Raw genomic sequence first — 16,881 nt, forward strand, 5'->3', positions numbered from 1 at the left:
TGCAATAATAACTCTTTAGGAGAGAAGAAAAGCACACATAGAACCCTCATGACATACTCACAGCTGCTTATGTTAGTATATGCTAGTGAGTTTATCACTTTAATTATAACACCTACACTTGTCTCCTTTGCATTGAGGTATTCATAATTTCACACTGATTTCCATGAGTTTTTTTATTACTGATGTATCACATTAATTGGTGGTGCATCTTTTATAAAAGTAGAGGACATATGACATGTCCCTTCTGATTGACGCCAGTGCACAGTCTTCTATCTTCCCTCTCTGTCTGTTCGTCCCTATTCATCAGAGAGGACAACAAATCTAATATTGCCACTCTCCATACTTCCAGCAGCTGAAGAATGGTAGACTTGCTAACTTTCATCTTTATATGTCATGTGGAGAATCTGGAAATAAGACTGCCTTCAGGAAGATAAGAATAAATGTGCATTTCTCTGCTCCTTCCACTGGGGACATCTGTGAACTCTGGGTGTCATGTAGGAAATCTAAGGAGAATGAAAGGTGACAAAAAGGCAGCAGTTGGGACCTCACGGTCTGAGGGAAGACTCTGTAGGGAGTTCCCACTTGTTTCTCTATCTCACACGTCTCCGAGTAGTTACTAGGGGAGCTGATGACCCAGAAACACCAGTGAGCACTCACATGTACATGTGTACACACATACACACACACACACACACATTAACACATACACATGCTCACATACCTCACAGATACACACAGGAACAAGCACATACATATATACACACAGTTACAAAACATATTCACATTCTCTCTCTCTCTTACACACACACACACACACACACACACACACACACACACACACACACCCTGAGCCTGTTTTCCTTAATTAAAGGTTAAGTCAAGGGACACCTGTCAAGACAGAAAAATTTTAGATAATACTGTTCTGTGTAGTCTAATTCCGCACAAAGAATTATGACACCATCCCTACCCCATACCAACAAAGGGCTAGGCCTCTGCCTTCTGTGTCTATAGTGGATTATATAAAGTCTGTTACCAGGCTGAGTACCTCTTGTGTGGTCGTGATACTGTGGGAGACCTAGACATCTACTCCACCTAGCAGCTCCTTCTCCCTCCTGCTGCAGGGTGTCAGGGACCTGGAGGATTTATACTCTAATCCATCCTACCAGAGATGATGCTGTACCCACTGCTGGGTTGGTAAGGATCAGATGAAGGGCTAGAACTCTTGCACTTACCCAAAGAGAAGGAGGACTCTGACCCAGCGTGACTTGAGAGTCAATGGGGGCCAAGAAGGGCATTTGGGCTTTTACTTCTGCTTCTTAATAATAATTCATTTCTAGACCACAACAGGCCAGAAATCCAGAATTTTAAATAGGACCCAGAGACTCCTAATGTAGCATTAAAATGTAGGTATTCCAGTTGAAAATTACTCATTACTCTATGACCCAGAAAAATCTCAAATAGAATGGGGAAAAAAGGAGATACCAACACAGGGATCATAGAGATGCTGGAATGATTTGAAAAATCATTTTTTTATTTTTAGTTTATATTTGAGCATTTCTATCCCACATGCCAGTTTTTAAATAACTGGAAGCCACTTTCCAAATTATTACACAGAGGCTTATATTAATTATAAATACCTGACCAATAGTTCAGGCTTATTACTAACTAGCTCTTACATTTTAAGTTAACCCGTTTTCTTTATTTACACTCTGCCATGTGGTGGTACCTTTATTATCATGGTATGTTCATCTCCTGCTCCCTCTGTATCCACTGGTGACTTCTGACTCTACCCTCTCCTTTTCATCATCCTTAGTTTGGTCACCCATCTATATTTCCTGCCTGGTTACTGACCAATCAGCATTTTATTAAGCCAATTTGAGTATAAAAGATTATTCTACAGCATTTGTGTATATGTGTGTGAGAGTGTGCATATATATGTATATATATACATATATATACATATATATATGTACACACATACACACACATATGTACATGTGGGACCAGTAGCTGATTCTCCACCTTATTTTTGAGACAAGATCTCTCAGGTCCCTATGCATGTATAGCAAGCACTTTTCCTCTGAGTTATCTCCCCATCCCTAAGATGCCTCAATGATAAAGGTGTTTCATGCAAAATCTGATAACCCAAGTTCAATCCCCCGGACCCACACAGTGGAAGGAGACAAAGTGAATTCCCTCCCACAAGTTGTCCTTTGACGTCCACACGCATGCACCACGGCACCTCCTCATACACACAATAAAGTAATGGGAGTCATTTAAAATTTAAATATTAAACAAGTACAGAGGAAAGAATCAGCGAGCTGGAAGAGGAGAGCAGACTAGCAAAGAGAACAGAGCTTTAGCAACCTGCAGAGCTGCGACAAAGGACTCAATGCATGTGTGCTTATGTCCAGACATAAATGAGAAAGATGGCAAGGGTGAAAATGTAGTTGGAATAAAGATAAAAAGTCCCAAACTTGTCAAAAAGTCATAACTTACAGATTCAAAAAGTTGATCCTATCTACAAGGGGTAACTCAGAGAAATTCATGTGCACACACATTGCAGAAAAATTGGAAACCTAAAAAAAAAAAAGGAACACTCTTGAAAGCAGAAGAGAGAAACAATCACAGCAGATTTCTCATCAGAAGCCGGTGAAGGTCACAGGAAGTGGCTTGCCATTTCCCAACCATTAAAGAGCCATTAAACCAGAATTCTGTATGCAGCAAGGTGACATTTCAGTACATTCGCAGATGAAACAAACGGAACATATTTCTCATTCACAGACTGAAATGGTAGCTGAGTAAAATTCCTGCCATGCATGGTTGTGCACATCTGTAATCCTAGTAGTCTGGGAAGCTGAGGCAGGGGATTCACCAAAAATTCAAGGCTAGCCTGGGCTACACAGTGAAACATTGTCTCAAAAACACCAAAACAAACAAAGAAAACAAATTGAAGAGGGCAGGAAGAAGAAGGGATGGGGGAAGGAAAAAATGAGCAAGAAAAGAGGGAGGTGAGAGGTGTGTGAGAGGTGTGAGAGGTGTGTGAGAGGTGTGAGAGGTGTGAGAGGTGTGTGAGAGGTGTGAGAGGTGAGAGGTGTGTGAGAGGTGTGAGAGGTGTGAGAGGTGTGTGAGAGGTGTGAGAGGTGTGTGAGAGGTGTGTGAGAGGTGTGTGAGAGGTGTGAGAGGTGTGTGAGAGGTGTGAGAGGTGTGAGAGGTGTGAGAGGTGTGTGAGAGGTGTGAGAGGTGTGAGAGGTGTGAGAGGTGTGAGAGGTGTAAGAGGTGTGTGAGAGGTGTGAGAGGTGTGTGAGAGGTGTGAGAGGTGTAAGAGGTGTGTGAGAGGTGTGAGAGGTGTGTGAGAGGTGTGAGAGGTGTAAGAGGTGTGTGAGAGGTGTGAGAGGTGTGAGAGGTGTGTGAGAGGTGTGAGAGGTGTGAGAGGTGTGTGAGAGGTGTGAGAGGTGTGAGAGGTGTGTGAGAGGTGTGAGAGGTGTGAGAGGTGTGTGAGAGGTGTGAGAGGTGTGAGAGGTGTGTGAGAGGTGTGAGAGGTGTGTGAGAGGTGTGAGAGGTGTGAGAGGTGTGTGAGAGGTGTGAGAGGTGTGTGAGAGGTGTGAGAGGTGTGAGAGGTGTGAGAGGTGTGTGAGAGGTGTGTGAGAGGTGTGAGAGGTGTGTGAGAGGTGTGAGAGGGTGTGAGAGGTGTGAGAGGTGTGTGAGAGGTGTGAGAGGTGTGTGAGAGATAGTCGTTGTGTGCCATAGGATTGCGCAATTCCATAAAAATGTTAACTACTAGGCACACATTTAAGAAAATGTCCAAGCTGGGTGGTGGTGGCGCACGCCTTTAATCCCAGCACTCGGGAGGCAGAGGCAGGCGGATCTCTGGGAGTTCGAGGCCAGCCTGGTCTACAAGAGCTAGTTCCGGGACAGGTACCAAAGCTACAGAGAAACCCTGTCTTGAAAAACCAAAAAAAAAAAAAAAAAAAAAAAGAAAGAAAGAAAAGAAAAGAAAAAAGAATGTCCATGAGACCTGTGTTCTGAAAACATTGATGAAACAAGACAAAGATCTAACTCTGTAGAGAGTTAGTCCGTGTTTATGGTTGAGAGGCTGTGGTGTTTTTTAAGAGCCTAAAGACACCGTTTACCTTTAAGGCTGTGGGTTGAGCGAAGGTGGAGATGCCAGCTATCCTTTAATTATCTCAGGGAAATGTTCTTGTTGCCAAGGCTATTCTGAGGCATTGAGATATGGGTGCTCTGTCACCTAGTGTCCATCTTCAGTGATGGGTGCTGAGTACCAGGGCTCAGCGTTTGTCTCTGTCCCCTTGGGGAGACCAGAGTCTCTGGCTGGCTGTTCAGGTTATCGATGCCTATAGTTACTGCTGCACCTGCTGTAGATGGAGAAGAGAGAGAATGATGGCCTGGCTCCCAACAGGAATCTATTCCTCACCTGAGCAGCTGAGGTGCTACAATATCCTGAGATGGTGTGACCAGGGAGAATGTCACCCTGTAGACAGGATCTCAGATAGAGACTACTTCAACAGTGAAGCCATTAACCCATGCCAAAGAGTCTCAGCTGTAATCCAAGTCTCCACATTTTACAACATTGTAGATTTGTTTTGAAGTCATTAGGATACAGCTCAAGGAAGCCCAGTCCTGATGCCCAACATTAACCAACTTTTGTCACTCATAGCTATTGCTAAGGCTGTAGTTCTGAAAAAGTAAATTAATTTCCCTTGTGTGGTAGCCAACTAAATATCACTCAGGCTCCTCACTAAGGTCAGCTGATTGGCTCTGAAAAGAATCTGTTGCTTCCATGGCTTTGTCCACAGCATCTTCAAGCTGTGTTTTGTCCATCTTATTTCAGCCTGGAATTCAGAGGGAAAAATCACTGCTGTTCCTCAATATACATAAAGGGGGCAGCTGATATCAGTCACACACACATAGACTCACATAGACATACACACAGACATGTAGCACAGACAGACACACAGACACACACACAGACACAGATACACACACATAGACTCAGACAGACACACACAAACATGCAGCACACATATATATATATACATATACACAAAGACAGACACACACCACATATATGTACACAGACACACACAGATATACACACATACACATACATACAGACACACAGGTACATACACAGACACGCAGATACGCACAAACACACGGCACATACACAGAAACATACAAGCACACATACAGACAGACAGATACACACAGACACACACCACATATATACACACAGATATACACATATACACATAGACATATACAGATATACACAAACACACAGCACACACACAGACACAGACAAACACATACACACAAACATACAGACAGACACATACAGATACATAAACACACAGCACACACAGAAACGGACAAGCACACATACAGATAGACACAGAGACACACCACATATATACACACAGATATACATACAGATATATGCACAGACATACCACATATATACACACAGACACACATACAGATATACATACACACACAGACATACACACATACACAGATATATACAAATACATAGCACACAGACACAGACAAACACATACACACAGACACATAGATAGACACACAAACAGTCTCACACACAGAGAGACACACATATACACAAAAACATATAGAGACATACACATACAGACACATATACACACAGAGACAAACATACTTACAGACACACATATACTTTTTAACATGAGCATTAGTGTGCCTTCTTTCTCATCAATTTCATTTTTTCTTTTTTTTAATTGATTTTTATTGAGCTCTACAATTTTCTCTGCTTCCCTCCCTGCCTCTCACCTCCCTTTCAATCCTCCCCCAAAATCCCCATGCTCCCAATTTACTCAGGAGATCTTGTCTTTTTTCTACTTCCCATGTAGATTAGATCCATGTATGTCTCTCTTACTGTCTTTATTGTTGTCTAAGTTCTCTGGGATTGTGATTTGTATGCTGGCTTTCTTTGCTTTATGTTTAAAAACCACCTATGAGTGAGTAAATGTGATAATTGTCTTTCTGTGTCTGGGTACCTCACTCAAAATAATGTTTTCTAGCTCCATCCATTTTCCTGCAAAATTCAAGATGTCGTTATTTTTTTCTGCGGTGTAGTACTCCATTGTGTAAATCTGCCATATTTTCCTTATCCATTCTTTGGTCTAAGGGCATTTAGGTTGTTTCCAGGTTCTGGCTATGACAAACAAAGCTGCTATGAACATAGTTGAGCACATGTCCTTGTAGCACGGTTGAGCATCCTTTGGATATATACCCAACAGTGTTATTACTGGGTCTTGAGGAAGGTTGTTGCCCAATTTTCTGAGAAATCGCCACACTGACATCCAAAGGGTTTGTACCAGCTTGCATTCCCACCAGCAATGCAGAAGTGTTCCCATTTCCCTACAACCTCTCCAGCATAAGTTGTCATCAATGTTTCTGATCTTGGCCATTCTTACAGGTGTAAGATGGAATCTCAGAGTTGTTTTGATTTGCATTTCTCTGATGACTAAGGATGTTGAACATTTCCTTAAGTGTCTTTCAACCATTTTAGATTCCTCTGTTGAGAGTTCCCTGTTTAGGTCTGTGCTCCATTTTTTTTATTGGATTATGTGTTCTTTTAGTGACCAATTTCTTGAGTTTTTTATAAATTTTGGAGATCAGATTTCCGTCTGAGGTGGGGTTAGTGAAGATCTTTTCCCATTCTGTAGGCTGTCATTTTGTCTTGTTGACCGTGTCCTTTGCTTTACAGAAGCTTTTCAGTTTTAGGAGGTCCCATTTATTAATTGTTTCTCTCAGTATCTGTGCTGCTGGGGTTATATTTAGGAAGTAGTCTCCTGTGCCAATGCTTTCAAGTGTATTTCCCACTTCCTCTTCTATAAGGTTCAGTGTGGCTGGCTTTAGCTTTATGTTGAGGTCTTTGATCCATTTGGACTTGAGTTTTGTGCATGGTGATAGATATGGGTCTATTTTTATTCTTCTATATGTTTATATCCAGTTATGCCCACACCATTTGTTAAATATACTTTCTTTTTCCATTTGATATTTTTTTGCTTCTTTGTCAAAAATCAGGTATTCGAAGATGTGTGGATTGATATCCGGGTCTTCTATTCGGTTCCATTGGTCCTCCTGTCTGTTGTTACGCCAACACCAGGCTGTTTTCAGTACTGTAGCTCTGTAGTAGAGTTTGAAGTCAGGGATTGTGATGCCTCCAGAAGTTCTTTTATTGTCCAGGATTGTTTTGGCTATCCTGGTTTTTTTGCTTTTCCATATGAAGTTGAGTACTGTTCTTTCAAGGTCTGTGAAGACCAATTTCATTTTTTTAACTGAATGCTGGAATCAGACTTTCTCCTTTGCCTGAAAGGTCTTTTTTATAGAAGCTTTGGTGGACAGAATAAAGAAAACAACTTTTGGGGAAATTTTTTAATCACTTTCTTAGGGACGAGTAGACTGGCGGATTATCTTGAAGACTGTGGTTTGAATGGTAAGGACTGTGATGGTGGCCCTTGCTGTATCTTGAACATCTGATATACCAGGCATGTAGCTTTATCTCACTTGGCTGTCACTCTAAGCCCATTTATAGTCAAGGAACCTGAGGCTCACAGACTTCCTGAACAAGACAACCCACACACAGTTGACATCATCTGCATCTCTTGTAAGCCAGGTGTGCATGGTCCCAAGCCAGGTGTGCATGGTCCCAAGCTAGGTGTGCATGGTCCTAAGCCTGAGCTTCCACAGACATTTCTTCTGCTGCCCCTTGCCCCACCAGTGATATAAACTGGGATGTGATGGCTCAGTCCTGGGATGGCCTCCCACCGGCAACAACAGGCACCAGAATAGCACAAGAGCATATTGACCAGAAACGAAGCTATGTTCCTTGGTGTTTGTGTTAAAGAAGTTTCTTTGAACAAGAATGTGATAGATCCGATCTACTTTTATTTAAATAAAAGAACCCTCAAAGAAGAACAGGGATCTTGGCCAGTCTCTCCTTGCAGGAGAGCCTACTTTTGGTCTTTTCTGTCAGATGGTGACTTTGGTCAGAAAGAACCTATTCAGGAGAACACAGGGAGAGTGCTGTGGGTCCTTATCTCTGGTCTGAAGGGCATCTGAGCTCCTTAAATCACCCATTGACTCAGAGGAAAAAGTGCCTTGTTCCTAAGCACTCCGGACTCTTGCAGGATGCTCCGTTCTGTGCTGCTGCCACGGTGCCAATGATGAAAATGGTCTTCACCATCTCAGAGAGCAAAGTTTTGGGCCCTGCCAGATACTGACCACAACTTCTGTGTGCTGCCTGTTGGGTAGAGACCTGGCATGATCTGCGAGAAAGGGAGATGGGGAGAATGATAGCAACGGCTCTTTCCTAAAGAGCTGCACACTAGCAGTGGCGTGTAGGCTCCAGCATCTCTGTCTGTAGGCTTGGGCCACTGTCCTCATTTGCCATGTAGACTTTCCAGCAATAAACTAACATATCTTTCTGTATATTCTCACTGAATAGCCCATGTTTAAAACTTGTCATTGTCATTAATCGCACATTGGAAGAAGAACTGTGTGTCTAGCATCTGCCCTTGACCTTGAGATGTCTTGGGGTGCAAGGTCATTGTGCAAGCTGGTTCACAGACATCCCTCCTCCATCACTATCAGGATGTTTGGAGACCCAAATGTTATTTCTAGAGAGTTTACAAGATTAGAATTTTATTTTGAAAGCTTTCTTGGGAGCAATTTCCATACTAATTACAGTTAAGGTTTTTTTTTGTGTGTGTGTGTATATGTGTATGTGTGTGTGCAGCAATAATGCATGTGCTTGTGTAGGACAGTGGTCTTCACCAGGCGCCATCCTCAACCCTTTTTACTTTGTTTTTGTTATTACTATTATTTGAACCAAGGTCTCTCACTGAACCTGGAGCTTACCATTTTGGCTGGAGTCCCAGATCTGCCTGTCTCCTCCCAACCACCAGAGGTTGTATTTGTCTAAGGTTGACTTGGCTGACATCCAAACTCAGGTGCTCGTGATTACAAAGCAAGCACTTTATCTACTGAGCCATCTCCTCTGCCCAAGGCCACTGGGAAAGCAATGTTTATCTATGCACACGTAGACCTGCAGACACACACTTCTTTCATCTGCTGTAGAGATGGATGGAAAATTGTTTAGCTGAAGAGTGACAGCTAAAACCTGGTAGATCTAACATGTCAAGTATGATGTTTTGTGCAGGATTTCTCAGAGTCCAAAGAGAAAACCATTAGGCATTCAGCTTTAAACAAAAATAGCATTTTGGGAAGCCAGTCCCCATTTTGATGCCAAGCTTGACCCCATGGGAATCAGATAAGGTTGAGTGTGGCAAGGCTTGAAGCTGGGAATTGGGGTGTTGATACCCATACATTATTTGATAATAAGAAGCCAGGTTTTTGGTAGTTGGACCCCAGTCTTCTGGGTTCAATAAATGCTTGTGTTAGTGTAGCCATGCCCAATACACTCCACACAAACAACTAAGGAAATATAAGTGGGAAGGATTAGTTAGACTCAAGGTTTCAGTCCATCACGGCAAGGAAGGCATAAAGGCCTTTATTGTGGAATGTGTAGTAGAGTCTCCTCACATTTCCAAAGGAGACAATGCTGGAACCAGGTTCTTCTGTAATCATTAAGTGTCCACCCTTAGTGACCAGCTAGGCTCTCCTTAAGGGCCCATGGCCCTCCTAAAATAACACTACTAGCTGGAGGACAAATGTTAAAATATGAGCTCATAGGGACATCTTAGATTTACACAGTGCTATGACAGGGTCCTTAAAATCTTTGGTTTTGATTCTGGGGAGATGGCTCAGTGGGTAAAGTGTGTGACATGCAAGCATTAGGAGCTGAGTTCAGATCCCTAGAAGCCACCTAAAAACCAGACACGGTGGCATATAACTCCAGTTCTGGGGGCATGGAATTTGGCAGAGCCCAGAGGCTTGCTGGCTGTGCATCCTGAGCACAGCATCAGGCTCTAGCTAAGTGAGAGACCCTGCTCAAAACATCAGTGTGAGAGACCCTGCTTAAAACGTAAGTGGGAAAGAATAGAGACAAACAGATGATGTCAACCTCTCGCCTCCACATGCACACACACAGACACGTATACCCAGACGTATGTGTGCTGCACACATGCACACACACAGACACATATACCCAGACATATGTGTGCTGCACACATGCACATACACAGACACGTATACCCAGACATATGTGTGCTGCACACATGCACACACACAGACACGTAAACCCAGACATATGTGTGTGCTGCACACATGCACACACACAGACACGTATACCCAGACATATGTGTGCTGCACACATGCACACACATAGACACGTATACCCAGACATACATGCATGCTGCACACATGCACACACACAGACACGTATACCCAGACATATGTGTGCTGCACACATGCACACACACAGACACGTATACCCAGACATACATGCATGCTGCACACATGCACACACACAGACACGTATACCCAGACATATGTGTGCTGCACACATGCACACACACAGACACGTATACCCAGACATATGTGTGCTGCACACATGCACACACACAGACACGTATACCCAGACATACATGCATGCTGCACACATGCACACACACAGACACGTATACCCAGACATATGTGTGCTGCACACATGCACACACACAGACACGTATACCCAGACATACATGCATGCTGCACACATGCACACACACAGACACGTAAACCCAGACATATGTGTGCTGCACACATGCACACACACAGACACGTATACCCAGACATACATGCATGCTGCACACATGCACACACACAGACACGTATACCCAGACATATGTGTGCTGCACACATGCACACACACAGACACGTATACCCAGACATACATGCATGCTGCACACATGCACACACACAGACACGTAAACCCAGACATATGTGTGCTGCACACATGCACACACACAGACACGTATACCCAGACATATGTGTGTGCTGCACACATGCACATACACAGACACATATACCCAGTCATATGCGTGCTGCACACATGCACACACACAGACACGTATACCCAGATGTATGTGTGCTGCACACATGCACACACACAGACACATATACCCAGACATATGCGTGCTGCACACATGCACATACACAGACACGTAAACCCAGACATATGTGTGCTGCACACATGCACACACACAGACACGTAAACCCAGACATATGTGTGCTGCGCACATGCACACACACAGACACGTATACTCAGACATATGTGTGCTGCACACATGCACACACACAGACACATATACCCAGACATACATGCGTGCTGCACACATGCACATACACAGACACGTATACCCAGATGTATGTGTGCTGCGCACATGCACACACTGCACACAAATTCTATCTCTCTCTCTCTGATTTGTACAAATAGTTGCATGCTAAGTTCTAAACCTAGGAGTGTCCCCCTAAGAGAGGAGAAACAGAAAGCATTGGGCTGGGGCTCTCTGACAGGTTGAGGTATCTCTGTAAAGTGATATGGGAATGGGGTGTGGGTGTCCCACTGAGGACACTCACCGGTTCCCTTGACTGTAGCCTGAAATTGAATTATTAATAAATCCCAGTGGCCATGGATATGTGTCTGAGGCCCAGCTTCTATCTGCAGAGGTCAGCACCACGACACTGAACGAAGTGAGTTTTCCTCTCCTTCCTGGCTGAGGAGATGCCTGTGAACTAGCTTGCACCCTTGGCTTGTACCCCGAGACTGAGGGTGAAGGACAGAGGCTCAGCCACGCAGGCTTTCCTCCTTCCACGGTGACTGCATGTCATTCACAGCAGACTGAGGCAATGATGCTTCGGAGCAGGAAACATGGGAAGCAATTATCTTTTTAGTAGGTCACTGGCCTCCTTTGGGAGAAGAGACCAGAGGGAGAGCAGGGAAGGCAGGCAGCACGGTCCCCCCCAGAGGCTGCGCCTGCAGTAGCTGCCTTAGTGATTAATAGCTGTGTCACTTCCCGCGAATGTTGCTTTAAACAGCCGTGTTCAAAATTGAGTAGGGATGAAATGCAACAACCGAAAATAAATGTTTCCTCCATTCCTTAGTTGTTGCTGGAGTCCAGAAATAGCCTTTCAGATCTATATTCTAAAAAGCATCATTCTCAGCTCTCTGAGGCCTGGATGGATTTTCACGTGGCTATCATTGTGTATATCAGCACGGCTCTTAGTTTTATAAGGATCAGGAGAAAGCTAAGTGATTTGAGTTATTTTCCTTTGGAGAGAGTGCTGAAATAAGAATTGTGTTTACAGAGAAAAATATACCCTTTACATGTGTTTTTAACAAAAAAAAATAGTAACCCAGTGGAAGAAAAGACAGGAAGAATATTGTATCCATATAGATCATATTTTGGAACAATAAAAATGTCTGGCAGGCAGTAATTGCTGGCCAGCTGCAGGGATTACAGCCCAGTGAGCTGTGTTCAGGGTAGCATGCCAAGATGCTGGCAACCAGGGAAGGAACCCTCAGTGTGCCCAACTGGGTCCTGACAGCATGAACAGGGTGGTGACTCAGAATGGCTGGGCAAGGTTGCCATGTGGGCCATACTTTCTACGGCCCGGAGACTCAATATTCCTTTTTATCTGCTGCTTCTCTTGCAGTTAGCCAACCAGCTTGGGGCTAATAGTGGCCGTCCTAGGACTAATCTCTGTTGGCATCTCTGAGCAGAAGAGTCATTAATCTCTAGTGCCACCTCTAAAACCAGGTAGAGTATCAGATAGGTAAAGAGTCAATAGAAACTCCCGTTCAGTGCTTTGGAGACTGTCAGCATCTGAGGAAAGGAGCGGGTGTGCCCCACTTTCTGTATATCCACTGGTTTCCTTCTGCTCTCCTATAAGAAAGCCAGGGCAGGGCTGTCGGTATTACAGGGATTGGCTCCTCTCTCCTGCTTTCTCAGTCTCATCAATTTCTATTCTGTCTACTGCTTCTACCATAGCTCTACTGTCAGAGTTACTTCTTTGTTCAGAACAACCATAAATAAGTAAACATTTCAGGAAAGAATGGGGGTGGCAGGTGGGAAGCTGGAGTACAATTGCTGAGATGATGTGGTATCCAGTGTGCCCTCCTTTCTTTCTTTTCTGGGAGTCCCTGTTCCAGGCCAGGCTGGGGCACATGAAAATAAGCAGGTGTGAGCTATGAGGCAGATAGCAGAGACCGTAGACATGTAGGTTGTTCTAACTTCCAGATATGTGGAGGCCAACAGGTCAGGAAGATTGCCATCTTTAAGTGGCTCATTGTTCATAGTGCCCTAGAAAAAAGGGGGTGTCCACCCAGCAGAGCCTCATAGGGAACCCGTAGTGTCAATAAGGAGATGGAGGATGCCAAGGAAAGGATGGACCACACAGGCTAAGCAGGCTAAGCAGGTTAAGCAGACTGGGCCTGATACTACCACTCTGGTATCTTGAAACTCTCCTCAGTGGTCTGATACCTGGCCCTGGGTGTCACCTGGGGAGACTTGTGCTGGGCATCAGTGCCCTACATTGTAATAGCCTTATACACGAGGTATTGGGGTTTCTGGATTTGCTAGCTTACATTTGGATGTTGCAATCATGGGGACATCATTTGCTATCTTTAGGAATGAGCTCACCCTGGGAGGTGGGGCTCACACTCCAGGATCAGCAAGGCTCTGGGAGGAGAAGCATCAGCAACCATCAGTTAGTGCAGACTGAAGGAGAGAGAGACTGGCACTGGAGGGAGGACCACAGAGGGAATACTTAGGGCATTCTAAGGAGAAGCCACTTTGCTTTGATTGGTTTGGTTCTGTTCGGGTTTTTGAAGGAACGGATTAAAGAGAGGGAGAAAAATCAAAACAGTCTCAGTGTCAAGAGAGAACATGTGGCTGGTTCACCACAGATGAGTCCAGTTAGGTATATGACAGTTGGGTTTGAGGCTGGTGGAGGCAGTGAGTCCTGCATGGACAGAAAGTACAAAGAATCATTAAAGGTTCAAGCAAGGCCCAAGTTAACTCCTAGATACCAGACAGGGGCATTTGGATTAGATTCCCAAGCATCTGGCTCCTATACTTTAAATGCCTGTGTGCGGCTATGTGTCAAAGAACTAATCGTCAGGTTAGAAGGTGGTGATAAATTATTGTGGCCGAATAAAAGAAACCCATCCATGAAGGATGTGGTAGTTTGAATGAAAATGACTCCCATAGGATCCTAGGGAGTGGCTCTATTGGATGTGTGGTTTTGCTGGAGTTGGTGTTTGAGGAAGTATGTCACTAGAGGCAGACTTGAGGTTTCAGAAGCTCAAGCCAGGCCCAGCGACTCACTCTCTTCCTGCTGTCTGCTAAGATGTAGAAGTCTGAGTTTCCTCCAGCACCATGTCTGGTGGCTATGCTTCCTGTCATAATGATAATGGACTAAACCTCTGAATGTAAGACAGCCCCAATTAAATGCTTTCTTTTATAAGAGTTTCCATGGTCGTGATGTCTCTTCACAACTATAGAAGACCGTCTAAGGCAATGGGGCTAGAAAGCCAGTACCTCCTGAGCCATCAGTTAAACTCAGTGAGTGGATGGCACTCTGAAGGTTTTCAGGGCAAAGATAACTATGCCCTGAGCAAACAGTTTGGTGGCCCTAAAGTCCCGCACACCCCATCATGAGAGCAGACTCCACAGCTGCTGGATCATTCCATTTTACAAAGACTATCTAAAAATATATGCATATATCCTTGTAAAACCTCTCAAGTTTATGAAATCACCTAGAATCCTGCAGTGGATTGGCTGATCTCCCTGCCACATGACGAGATATAGTCTGAGGCCTGCTGTGTGGACTCTTGGTGGTCTCTCTGGCCCGTGCCCATTACCATATTGAACTATAAGAGTCAAAGAAGAAGTGGGACCATCACAAATCACACCAGGAAACTGATTGTATTAGTTTTGTTTTCTTTTGCTGTGATCAAACACCCTCGGGAGAAAAAGCAACTGAAGGAAGAAAGGGTCTATTTTAGCTCCCAGTTTAAACATCAGTCCATCATGGTGGGGAAGGCTCAGCACTGGGAGCCATGCTGGGGAGGGCTTGGCACTGAGAGCCGTGGTGGGGAGGGCTTGGCACTGGGAGCCATGGTGGGGAAGGCTTGGCACTGGGAGCCATGGTGGGGAGGGCGTGGCACTGGGAGCCATGGTGGGGAAGGCTTGGCACTGGGAGCCATGGTGGGGAAGGCTTGGCACTGGGAGCCATGGTGGGGAGGGCGTGGCACAGGGGGTGTGAGGAAGCTGGTCACACTGTTTCTGTAGTACAGAAGAAGGAAGTGATAAATACCTCTGCTAGCTTTCTCTGTATTATGCAGTCTAGGAGCCCAGGCCATGGAATGGTGCTCATATTCAGGGTGGGTCTCCCACCTCAGTAACCCTAATCTAGAGAATCCCTCACAGGTTTGCCCAGAGTCTCATCTCCTAAGTGACTCTAGATCCTGCCATGTTGTCAACAAGTTGGCAGCTGCTTACCCCCACACTGATCTAGCATCCAAAAAACCTTCCTTGAGGTCTTGACCAGGCCACTCTGCCATGTTTGCCTGCATTTCTTCATCTGAAAAACCCATTCATTCCATATTGTATATCTGTTGTGTGCTGTGCCAAAGCAAAGACTTGCTTGAAGAAACAGAAACTTCGGTGGAACTCTATTTAAAATTGTACGGCTATCATGATTTTTCAGCAAATCAAGATCTAAAAGATGTTGTTATCGATCATTTCCTTTGCCATCTCTGTGTGAGTAAAGTACCCTAAAATGAAATGATATTTTGGAAATCCAAGATGAAATACTGGTGATTGACAGGGATGGAAGGCTGGGCCATCATAACTGGGTCTTCTCTGTGTTCTGGGCTATGAGCTCCATATCTGGGACTTGACCTTGAACATGGCAGGTGCCCAGAATCGAGTGTACTGGTGGCACAGCTGTCTCCCAGAGGAGGGGGCTGCATATGGCCATGTCTAGTGTGAAAATTGGGCTTTAATAATTGCAAATAAACCTACAGTAGAATTATAAAACAGAATTAAAACTCTAGAGAGTGGGGACAAATAGAACATTTTAAGTAACTGCATGAGACCATTTATGCTGCTATGACAAAAACACAATAGATGGGGTAAACTTAAACAATAAGCATCTATGTCTTGTGGTTCTGGGTCTTGTGGTTGGAATGCCAAGGTCCAAGAACCGGCAGATTCAGTGTCTGTGTAGTTTGTCTTCTGATCTGTCCTCTTGAGTGTCCTTACCTGACCTTCCTGCAACACACTGAGCTGAAGGAGGGTTTGCTGGGTAAATCAGATTAGCACCCCACCCTTATGACTTCATTTAACCTTAGTTACTTCCTAAAAGCCCTATCTCCAAATAGTCACTTGGGAATTAGGGCTTCACTGTATGAATTTTGTGGGGACACAATTCAGTCCATAGCAATAACCTAACATTATGATGACACCCTTATTGAAAATGAAGTTTCTTTTTCTATTTTTGGACTCATCATGATCCAGCTGGAACTGAGAGGTTACCCTGCATACTGCTCAACCTCTCATTTGAGACCGTGCCCTGCTGTGGTTGGGTGGAGATGGTGTGGGCGAAAGGGCATGGACCAAGGGCAGGGGATAATAGTGTTCCTGGGACAACCGTCTGGAGTGGTCAGACTGTGCCCAGGGATGTCTGCTCACTCTGCTTGTAGCGTTCTGGCCCAGTGTATGCCTGCGTTGGTTTGCCTTCTCCCCTCCCACATGTCTGACACAGCCAAGTTGTGATTTGTAAATGCCTTATGCCAATGACTCTCAACCTTCCTGATGCTGCGATCCTTTAATACAGTTCCCCATGTTGTGGTGATCCCAACCATAA

General features: G+C 44.5%; 1 protein-coding gene across 1 annotated transcript in view; it reads left to right on the plus strand.

The window, feature by feature from the left end:
* Acoxl (acyl-CoA oxidase like) overlaps positions 1–16,881 on the plus strand; it is a 283,810-nt gene that overhangs the window by 129,520 nt on the left and 137,409 nt on the right. The window lies entirely within an intron of this gene.

Source organism: Microtus pennsylvanicus, chromosome 2 (genome assembly GCF_037038515.1).
Source record: "Microtus pennsylvanicus isolate mMicPen1 chromosome 2, mMicPen1.hap1, whole genome shotgun sequence".
In the NCBI taxonomy this organism is placed as follows: Eukaryota; Metazoa; Chordata; class Mammalia; order Rodentia; family Cricetidae; genus Microtus; species Microtus pennsylvanicus.